The 11,204-nt window shown below is 33.6% G+C and overlaps 1 long non-coding RNA gene across 1 annotated transcript; it reads right to left on the bottom strand.

Moving 5' to 3' along the window:
* Positions 1-362: 362 nt before the first annotated feature.
* LOC128280388 (uncharacterized) lies at positions 363-1,369 on the bottom strand. Its single transcript, XR_008270559.1, has 2 exons — positions 1,167-1,369; positions 363-543 (listed from the first exon to the last, which is right to left on the bottom strand). It is a non-coding gene; the product is annotated as an uncharacterized LOC128280388 (long non-coding RNA).
* Between the last annotated feature and the right edge of the window lie 9,835 nt (positions 1,370-11,204).

Raw genomic sequence — 11,204 nt, 5'->3', positions numbered from 1 at the left:
AAGAATTCTAACCATATAAATTATACCTTCTAATTAGTTTTGTACAATTTATGGTGAATTTCCAAAGTTGAAACAGGGGATCCAGAAATTACTCTGACCCTATTTCACTAAAACTCAGATATATCATAAAATATAATACTTTTACCTGTTTTGCTTATTCCATAAGAAAATATACATAATAAGCTTTAATTTCATATATTATTCATCTTCAAAATATGTTTCTACAATTTTTAGTGATTTTCAAAGTTACATCATTTACATTACTTGAATCTGTTTTTAGGTTACTTTCACATTTTTCATAATTTTCATGTGATAATCATCATTCAATCATACATATTAATAAACATGTATATCATTAGCTATTTTCTTAGCTAATCACTAGCAAGTATTTACACATCATTCATTATTCATATTATACCAAAAGTAGCTAAGTTTCTATACATGCCATACCCAAAACAAAACGTCTAGTTATACCGAGTTATTTCTTTGATAGTGTGATCGGCCTCCGACATTTCCTTCGATCCCCGAGTGACTAGATAAGTACTATAAGAAGAAGAAAATAAAGAGATTAAGCACTAGGCTTAGTAAGCTTACAAGCAAATAAATCACAACATTCAACATAATGAATAATTATGCATAATATCATCTAACATCATAAATTTCTTTACTTCTCAATTTCTATCTTCTTCTTTATTCCCTTACCTTCTTTCTTACCTGACCTTTCCTTTTTCATAAGTATAATCTACTTTTCCTTTGCTGTTAATTCACTATAATTTAACTCGTATCCTGACCCGTTGAACCACTCGGAATACTAAGGATACTAGGGTCGTTCCTGTCTATCAATATCCTGCCAATGCTATGTCTTTGACGTGGACTTACATGAATTATTCCTGTCTCCAATGCCATATATAATATGGACTTACATGGCTCAATCCTGTCTCCAAAGCCATATTTCTAATATGGACTTACATGGCTCATTTCATTACATCTCACAACCCTAATATCCTAACATTCCTAGGGTTCAACTGGGGCTTTCTAACACTTTTCCTCTGTCACTTCACCTTAAATTCGACTTTAAATATTTTCATAACATAATATATAAATGCTGAAATTGACAATAATAATGTAAAATAAAAGAATATTGCATTTATTTATCAGAAACTTACCTCGATACAAAATGTGACTAAACTTTACAATTTAGTCTTTTACTTTTTCTTTTCCCCGATCTACTCTCGAATTTCGCTCTTCTTGATCTATAATAGCAAATTTAGCTTATTTAATATCAACATTTATCAAAACAACCCTTTACTCAAACTTTGGAAAAATTACATTTTTGCCCCTAAACTTTCACATATTTGCACTTTTGCCCCAAGGCTCGTAAATTAAACTTCATCCTATTTTCTTATGTTTTATGACATGCTGATCATTTTTACCTTCTATGGCAACATCAAATTCACACACTAACATGTACTTATGACTATTAGGTATTTTTACCGATTAAGCCTTTTTAGTCGTTTTCACTTAAAACCAAGTAGCACAAGTTGTCTAACATAATTTAAAACCTCATATTCCATCATAAAACATCAAAATACACAAACTTCACCTATGGGTATTTTTCCAAATTTGATTCCTAACTTAAATTATTGCTAGCATAAGCTTTATCGAGCTACCGGGACTTCAAAAACGTAAAGATCATTAAAAACGGGGCTTGGAATCACTTACTATGAAGCTTGAAAGTTGAAGAAACCCCAGCTATGGAGAGAGGCAAGGTTCTGCTGGTAACTTGAAGAAGATGATACAATTTTATCATCTTTTTTACCTTTTTATTAATGTTAATAACCAAATGACCAAAATGCCCCTCCTTACTAAACTTTCAAAAATTCCTTCCATGTCCTAATTTTGTCCATGAACTTAAAATTGGTCAAATTACCATTTAAGATCTCCTAATTAATATTCCAAAATAATTTCATACTAAAAACTTCTAGAATGCAAGTTTTGCAAATTATTCGATTTAGTCCCTAACCTCAATTTAAGCACTTTATGCATAGAATTTTATCACGAAATTTTCACACAATCATGTAATCATACCATGAACCTCAAAATAATAATAAAATATTTTTTATTTTATTTTTTTTACCCTGAATTTGTGGTTTCGCAACCACTGTTCCGTTTAGGCCCTATTTCGGAATGTTACATTTCTCCCCCCTTTAGGGATTTTCGTCCCGAAAATCTTACCTGTGAAGAGATTTTGGTACTATTTTTGTGTAGCCTCTTCGGGTTCCCATGTAGCCTCGTCTACCCCATGTCTATTCCATAGTATTTTCACAAATGCAATACTTTTGTTCCTTGATTGCTTTACCTCTCGAGCTAGAATCTTTACTGGGTTCTTCACCGTAAGTCATGTCCGGTTGAATCTCAACCTTTGTCTAAGAAATCACATGTGACGGATCTGAATGATAACGACGTAGCATAGACACATGAAATACATTTTGAATCTTCTAACTCAATCGGAAAGCTAACCAATATGCTAATGGTCCGACTCTCTCAATCACTTCAAACGGTCCAATAAAACATGGACTTAGTTTGCCTTTCTTGCCAAATCGAGAACTTTCTTCCACGGGATACTTTCAAAAAAACTTTGTCACCAACTTGATATTCGATCTCTTTTCTTTTAAATCGCATATGACTTCACCGTCTCAAGTCGCTTTTAAACAATTTCGATAACTTTCACTTTTCTTCTGCTTTCTTTAACTAGATCAACCTCGTAATCCGGCTTTCTTTAAGCTCATCCAATATAAAGGTGTGCGACATTTACGTCCATACAAAGCTTCATAAGGTGCCATCTTCAAACTCGATCGATAACTATTATTGTAGGCAAACTCTACTAATGGTAAATATTTTTCCCAACCGCCTTGACATTCCAAAGACACAACATCTAAGCATATCTTCAAGTACTGAATAACTCTCTCTGATCGACCGTCGGTTTGAGGGTGGAAAGTCAGACTAAAACTCAACTTTGTGCCCAAAGCCTTCGTAATTTCTTCCAAAACCGTGAAGTAAATCTTGGATCTCTGTCTAAAATGATCGATAATGGTACCCTGTGTAGTTTGACTATCTCTGACATATACAATTCGGCCAACTTGTCAAGTGAATAATCCATACGAACTGGGATAAAATGAGGCGACTTCGTTAACTTATCAATCACAACCTATACTGCATCTTTCTTTCTTGGTGTAAACGGCAATCCTGTCACAAAATCCATAGTAACTCGATCCCATTTCCACTCAGGGACTAGCACAGTCGCAATAAACTCGAAGGTACCGATGTTCGGCCTTTACCGCCGAGATCAAACATCTAAAACAAACTCAAATGTCCTTTTCATTCCTACCCACCAAGACATTTTTTTTAAATCATTATACATCTTTATACTACCGGATGAATAGACAAAGAACTACTATGTGCTTCCTGTAAAATCTTTCGAATAAGCTCATCATTCTTGGTATGCATACCTGTCTCGGAACATCAAACAACCGCCGAATCGATCCGAAAATCGACTCTACATCCGACTCAGACCGATCTCTTTTGGTTAACAACTCACCGTCATTTTTTTAGCTTCACAAATTTCTTCAAGAAACATCGGTTTAGCTCTCAACTCAGCTAAGATAAAACCATCATCCGATAAGGCTAGACTAGTGTTCAAAGCTCTTAATGCAAATAAAGATTTCCTACTCAAAGCATCAAGAACAACGTTTGCCTTACAGGTGATAATCGATCACTAGCTCATAATCTTTAATCAACTCTAACCATCTTCTTTGCCTCAAATTCAAATCTTTTGAGTCATCAAATATTTCAAACTTTTGTGATCGGTGAATATGTGGCACTTCTCACCGTACAAATGATGTCTCCAAATCTTCAACAAAAAACAATGGCAGCTAGCTCTAAATCATGTGTCGATAGTTCTTCTCATGTGGCTTTAGTTGTCTAGAGGCATAAGCAATTACCTTCCTTCCTGCATAAGTACACAACCAAGTCCATTCATGGACGATCACTGTAATCACAAACTCCTTACCGGTTCTAGTTGCACTAAAGCAGGAGCTTTAGTCAACAATGCTTTTAACTTGTCAAAACTCATTGACACTTCTCATCCATTCAAACTTGACATCCTTTCACAGCAATCTTGTCACGGGTAGCTATCATGGAAAATCCTCTACAAATCGCCTATAATATCCGCAAGACCAAGAAAACTTCTAACTTTTGATACATTTCTAGGAGGCTTCCAATCAACAATGGTGAAATCTTGCTCGGATCAACCTTAATACCTTCACGAAACAATATGTCCAAGAAAACCAACTTCTCATAACCGAACTCACTTTTGCTGAACTTGACATACAACCGATTATCTTTCGAATCAGAAAAGCGTTCTCAAATGCTCGCATGCTCGGTCTCATCATGAAAATAAATCAAGATATCATCAATAAACAAAACTACAAACTTATCCAAGTACGGTTCGAAAATTCGGTTCATTAAGTCCATGAAAATGGCAGGAGCATTAGTCAAGTCATATGGCATCACAAGGAACTCATAATGACCATACCTAGTCCGGAAAGCGTCTTCAAGACATCGACTCTTTAACTCACAACCGATAATATCCGGATCTCAAATCTATCTTGAAAAACACAGAGCTCCTTCAATTGATCAAACAGATCATCAATTCTAGGCCATGGATACTTGTTCTTTCTGTTACCTTGTTAAGTTGCCGATAATTTAAGCGAATCTCATCGATCCGTCATATTACCTTGTTTCAATTCCAGAATTCCTTTCTCTTCGGTCAATAAACCTCGATGATGTACTTTTTACGAAATTCCTCCCGAAAGAAATCCCAAGTGACCCTCTCTTTTGGTACAACCGATACAAGTGTCTTCCACCAGTAGTAGGTTTGAGTCTCTAAGAAGTGATACTACACATTCCATACATTCCTCGGTGTACAAGATAACTCATCAAAGACTCGATAGTATTTTCTAACCAAAATTCGCTCTTTCTGCATCATCATCTTTTGTTGCTCGGAACTCTTCGCCCTTATTTCTGATTCTATCAACTGGTGGCTTTTCTCTTATCACTGCACTGTGATTGGGGAGCTTGAGCTACATGGGTAGCCCGAGAGTCATGAGGGGTGGAGGTCTAACTGCGGATTCGTTTAACGAACTCGGCAAACAAATCATTCAAAGCTTGGAAGAGAGCTTCTCGAGTCACTCCTCCCCGATTAATCATTCTTCGCCTATTCTCGATGGCGCTACCCTTCTACGGAGCAGGCGCATTACTTTCTACATCATCATCACCAGCTCACTCGGGATCCATTACAATAAAACAAAATATTTAAAATCGTCGAGTCGTCACACTATCAAAATACAAGTATGGCATGTATAGCTAGACTTTTTCTCACACTAGCTGTTCCGAGAACCGACTAAACCTGCTCGATACCAATAAATGTAACGCCTCACGCCCAAACCATCACCGAGTCAAGCTTGAGGTGTTACTAAACTTATCTTACCTTTTAAACAACTCTAAATCACTTATTTTAATTTTCGAATAAACTATTTTTCTACGTCATGGTTACTTAAAAATTTATTTCTCGAGTTTCAAAACTCGAAATTAAGATCCGTAAATTTTTCATGAAACTAGACTCATATATATATCTACTAATTTTTTTCTAGAATTTTTGACTTATCCAATTAGTACATTTTATTAGTTAAAGTTTCCCCTGTTTCAAAACTAGATTGCACTGACCTCTTCTTACTACGAACCATTTTTCTTCCTGTAAAAAATTCATATGACTAAGTCATTTGTTTCTATCAAAACTAGATTCAACAAGAATTCTAACCATATAAATTATACCTTCTAATTAGTTTTGTACAATTTATGGTGAATTTCCAAAGTTGAAACAGGGGATCCAGAAATTACTCTGACCCTATTTCACTAAAACTCAGATATATCATAAAATATAATACTTTTACCTGTTTTGCTTATTCCATAAGAAAATATACATAATAAGCTTTAATTTCATATATTATTCATCTTCAAAATATGTTTCTACAATTTTTAGTGATTTTTCAAAGTTACATCATTTCATTACTTGAATCTGTTTTAGGTTACTTTCACATTTTCATAATTTTCATGTGATAATCATCATTCAATCATACATATTAATAAACATGTATATCATTAGCTATTTTCTTAGCTAATCACTAGCAAGTATTTACACATCATTCATTATTCATATTATACCAAAAGTAGCTAAGTTTCTATACATGCCATACCCAAAACAAAACGTCTAGTTATACCGAGTTATTTCTTTGATAGTGTGATCGGCCTCCGACATTTCCTTCGATCCCGAGTGACTAGATAAGTACTATAAGAAGAAGAAAATAAAGAGATTAAGCACTAGGCTTAGTAAGCTTACAAGCAAATAAATCACAACATTCAACATAATGAATAATTATGCATAATATCATCTAACATCATAAATTTCTTTACTTCTCAATTTCTATCTTCTTCTTTATTCCCTTACCTTCTTTCTTACGACCTTTCCTTTTCATAAGTATAATCTACTTTTCCTTTGCTGTTAATTCACTATAATTTAACTCGTATCCTGACCCGTTGAACCACTCGGAATACTAAGGATACTAGGGTCGCTCTCGCTCATCAATATCCCGCCAATGCTATGTCTTTGACGTGGACTTACATGAATTATTCTGTCTCCAATGCCATATATAATATGGACTTACATGGCTCAATCCTGTCTCCAAAGCCATATTTCTAATATGGACTTACATGGCTCATTTCATTACATCTGTCAACCCTAATATCCTAACATTCCTAGGGTTCAACTGGGCTTTCTAACACTTTTCCTCTGTCACTTCACCTTAAATTCGACTTTAAATATTTTCATAACATAATATATAAATGCTGAAATTGACAATAATAATGTAAAATAAAAGAATATTGCATTTATTTATGTAAACTTACCTCGATACAAAATGTGACTAAACTTTACAATTTAGTCCTTTACTTTTTCTTTTCCCGATCTACTCTCGAATTTCGCTCTTCTTGATCTATAATAGCAAATTTAGCTTATTTAATATCAACATTTATCAAAACAACCCTTTACTCAAACTTTGGAAAAATTACATTTTGCCCTAAACTTTCACATATTTGCACTTTTGCCCCAAGGCTCGTAAATTAAACTTCATCCTATTTTCTTATGTTTTATGACATGCTGATCATTTTACCTTCTATGGCAACATCAAATTCACACACTAACATGTACTTATGACTATTAGGTATTTTTACCGATTAAGCCTTTTTAGTCGTTTTCACTTAAAACCAAGTAGCACAAGTTGTCTAACATAATTTAAAACCTCATATTCCATCATAAAACATCAAAATACACAAACTTCACCTATGGGTATTTTTCCAAATTTGATTCCTAACTTAAATTATTGCTAGCATAAGCTTTATCGAGCTACCGGACTTCAAAACGTAAAGATCATTAAAAGCGGGCTTGGAGTCACTTACTATGAAGCTTGAAAGTTGAAGAAACCCCAGCTATGGAGAGAGGCAAGGTTCTGCTGGTAACTTGAAGAAGATGATACAATTTTATCATCTTTTTACCTTTTATTAATGTTAATAACCAAATGACCAAAATGCCCTCCTTACTAAACTTTCAAAAATTCCTTCCATGTCCTAATTTTGTCCATGAACTTAAAATTGGTCAAATTACCATTTAAGATCTCCTAATTAATATTCCAAAATAATTTCATACTAAAACTTCTAGAATGCAAGTTTTGCAAATTATTCGATTTAGTCCCTAACCTCAATTTAAGCACTTTATGCATAGAATTTTATCACGAAATTTTCACACAATCATGTAATCATACCATGAACCTCAAAATAATAATAAAATATTTTTTATTTTATTTTATTTTTTTACCCTGAATTTGTGGTTTCGCAACCACTGTTCCGTTTAGGCCCTATTTCGGAATGTTACAGGTTAAGTTATAGTGGTTTATTTTAAATAGAAAAACAACATCCTACTTAGAATAGGACTAGGGTGAACGACACATCCTAGTATTCCTACTAAGGTTTTCGACCCCTTCATGTTCACGAGGGATGTTTGGGCCTCTCTCACATCGAGTCCAATTACGGGTATTTCCTTAGCCTTTTTGACTCAGTACTCTGTAAAGTGATCCAAGTTGATTTAGTTTTTCTATTTCCCAAAACAAACTTTAATATTTACATATTAAATAATTTTCTTATACCAATTTTACTTTAGTAAAATTTTGATGATTTTACCCGCGGTAAAATTTTGAGAAAATTCGTTCAATATGTCAAAACTCAACATGTTCATTATGACCGAATGATTTATTTCATTTTCAGGCTTCAAAATAGTCGAAAAACAAAAACTCATTCTTCTATCATTTTTTAAGAAATCATATATAGGATTGCAAATTTCCATTTCCATTTCTATTTTTGGAAACCTACATTCATTTCCAAATGATTCCATTTCTCTATTTTGGAGAAAACCATAATCATTCATAAATGCTTCCTATTTCTCTTTTTCTATTCATTCCGTTCATTTTTATTCAAACATGCAATTCATTTCTAGTTTCAACAAGTTAACGGAGGGACCAATTGAACATATGAAGTTAAGGCTCAAATGATTTATAATTAATTTTTGGCTTTTTGCCTATTACTTATAAGTTCATTTATTCACAAAGTCATTCCACTATAGTTTCGTGATTGAGCTCTCCCCAACGACATACCATTACGAAAGCAATTACTCAATGCTCATCCAATAACCTTGTCATAAGTGTGTTACCCTCATAGGATATCATTGATCTCTTTAAGATAACATCTGTTCTCCCAATATGATCCTATTTTATCTCATATGGTAACCATTACATCTTCTTTCATGAAAAGTCAATCACTATCAAATAATGATCAAATCATCTATCACAAAGACGGACAACCTGTGGCCATGTTTAATTTTCATCAACCATGTAATGCCAATAAGAGAATATCAGTTACCCATGTTTTGGGTTATGAATTCCATTTGTGTGAATGACACTACATACTACAAAAGTCGTACACCTAACGCACCAACTTTCAGTTCCTTATCTATTTGACCCTAGGCTTTTACTTACATCAAAATGTACGAGTCACACATACATAGTCCGCCATTCACTCAAGATTTAGGTATGTCACACTATGAACATCACTAGTGAATAAATCCAGAAATGGATTTAAGATCTATTCTGTTTGGGTCCTGTCTGATGTATTGTTAGTCATACATATGTCTCTATCTTTTAGGATTCATCTGTTTCAATGTCTAAGACAATGCATCTCGCCAATTGGACTTAATAGACAACATACTAGTCTTTCAATCAGTTTGCTTATTTCCAATTAGACTAAAGACAGGTTTAGGTTCATAAACCAATACAAGTTGTTTTTCTGTACTATGATCCAACCACTTAATACCACTTAGTATTACTTAAACATTTAGACAACCAATGAGCAATATTTGCTTCCATTTGCTTTGCATGCAAAAACCATGTAAGGAAAATATACAAAGTATTAATGCAACTTATGAATAATTTTATTAACCAATCTGTTCGAAGAATTAAAATTGTACTTAGACGAAAATACTACACTTAGGGTACCAGATCCAACATTTATTGTGTTAATGCTTCTTGCGATGCCTCATATATTTTTTACCATTGTTGATGATTTTTTTCAGGGGTGTATGGATATATTTGTTGACTGAAAATATAGAAGTGGGCCTTATCATACATAATTTTTTTTTGTTATGACTAAAAGACAATTTCATAAATATGTGAAAATAGTTAGATGTGATAATGAGATTAAATTTACGTGCTTGAAAGACTATTTTTCAAAAAATAGAATTTTATATCAGACTTCATGTGTAGGAACACCCTAACAGAATAGTCGTGTTGAGAAGAAGCATTGCTATATACTAAATGTGACTAGATCTTTAAAATTTCAAGGTAATCTTCCTATCAATTTTTGAAGAGAATGTGTTTTGACGGTTGGATATTTGATCAATTGAACATCTTCTAAACTATTAGGAGGAAAGACTCCTAATGAGATCTTGCTTGGTAAACCATCTAGTTATAATCATATTCAAACTTTTGAATACCTTTGTTATGCTCAGAACTTGAATAAGGAGAAAGACAAGTTTGCTAGCATAAGTCAACGTTGTATGTTTGTAGGATATCCTTTTGGGAAAAAAAAGGGTGGAAAGTTTATGATCTTGATATAGGAAAGTATTTTGTATAGAGATGTTGTGTACTTTGAATATGAATTTTCATTTGTTAATGTTAGTAAGGAGAGTACACAACCAGATCTAGTATAGAGTTCTCCTTTTGATATCACCAACCATGCTTATGGTGACTTAAATGAGGGCAAAGAAAGTGAGATACTTGAGAATTCAACTGTGACTCAATTTGATAACGATGATAGGGGGTGTCACTGAAGTCTCGGTTGAATTTGTTCAAGAACAACTTGGGTATGGTTATAGAACAAAAGAAGTTTCCACTCAACTATGAGATTTTGTGACACATATTGCACAACCAATAAGCCCCTCTGTACGTTCATTCAAACCAATTTTGCCCTCAGGTATCTTCCATCCTATAGCACATTATGTAAACTGTGACAAATTTTCTCCAAAACATCATTCTTTTTTAGTAGCTATGATAGCTGAAAGGGAGCCTACTCGTAACAATCTAGGTCTGGTGAGACCCATAGTTTTGGCATATAGTAGTAAACAATCTGTCTGGTGTAGTGTTATCCATCCAAATGATTGTTTTGGCGTATACATGTGGGCGTATAATAACTGCCATATGAGTAAGTAAGATTTTGATTTCATGATATTTCTATATTAAGGAGAAGTTTGTGTTAATAGATAAAGTGTAAGTATGAAATGAGTATTCGCCAAAAGTATGGTACACTTGGTTCGTTTGGGACACTGTGATAATCAGATTATAAGTAACTTCGTTAAAAATCAACTAGATAGCCTAGCTTGATAATTGTGAATGCGAGGTACTTAATTATATTTCTCTTGGAAACTATAGGCCATTAAGAAGGCAAATATGAAACATATAACACTTGTTAAATTTCACTAGTAAGTT

This window comes from Gossypium arboreum, chromosome 9, assembly GCF_025698485.1.
Source record: "Gossypium arboreum isolate Shixiya-1 chromosome 9, ASM2569848v2, whole genome shotgun sequence".
In the NCBI taxonomy this organism is placed as follows: Eukaryota; Viridiplantae; Streptophyta; class Magnoliopsida; order Malvales; family Malvaceae; genus Gossypium; species Gossypium arboreum.
The sequence above is the reverse complement of the archived record's forward strand: the minus strand, read 5'-3'. Positions and strand labels throughout refer to the sequence as shown.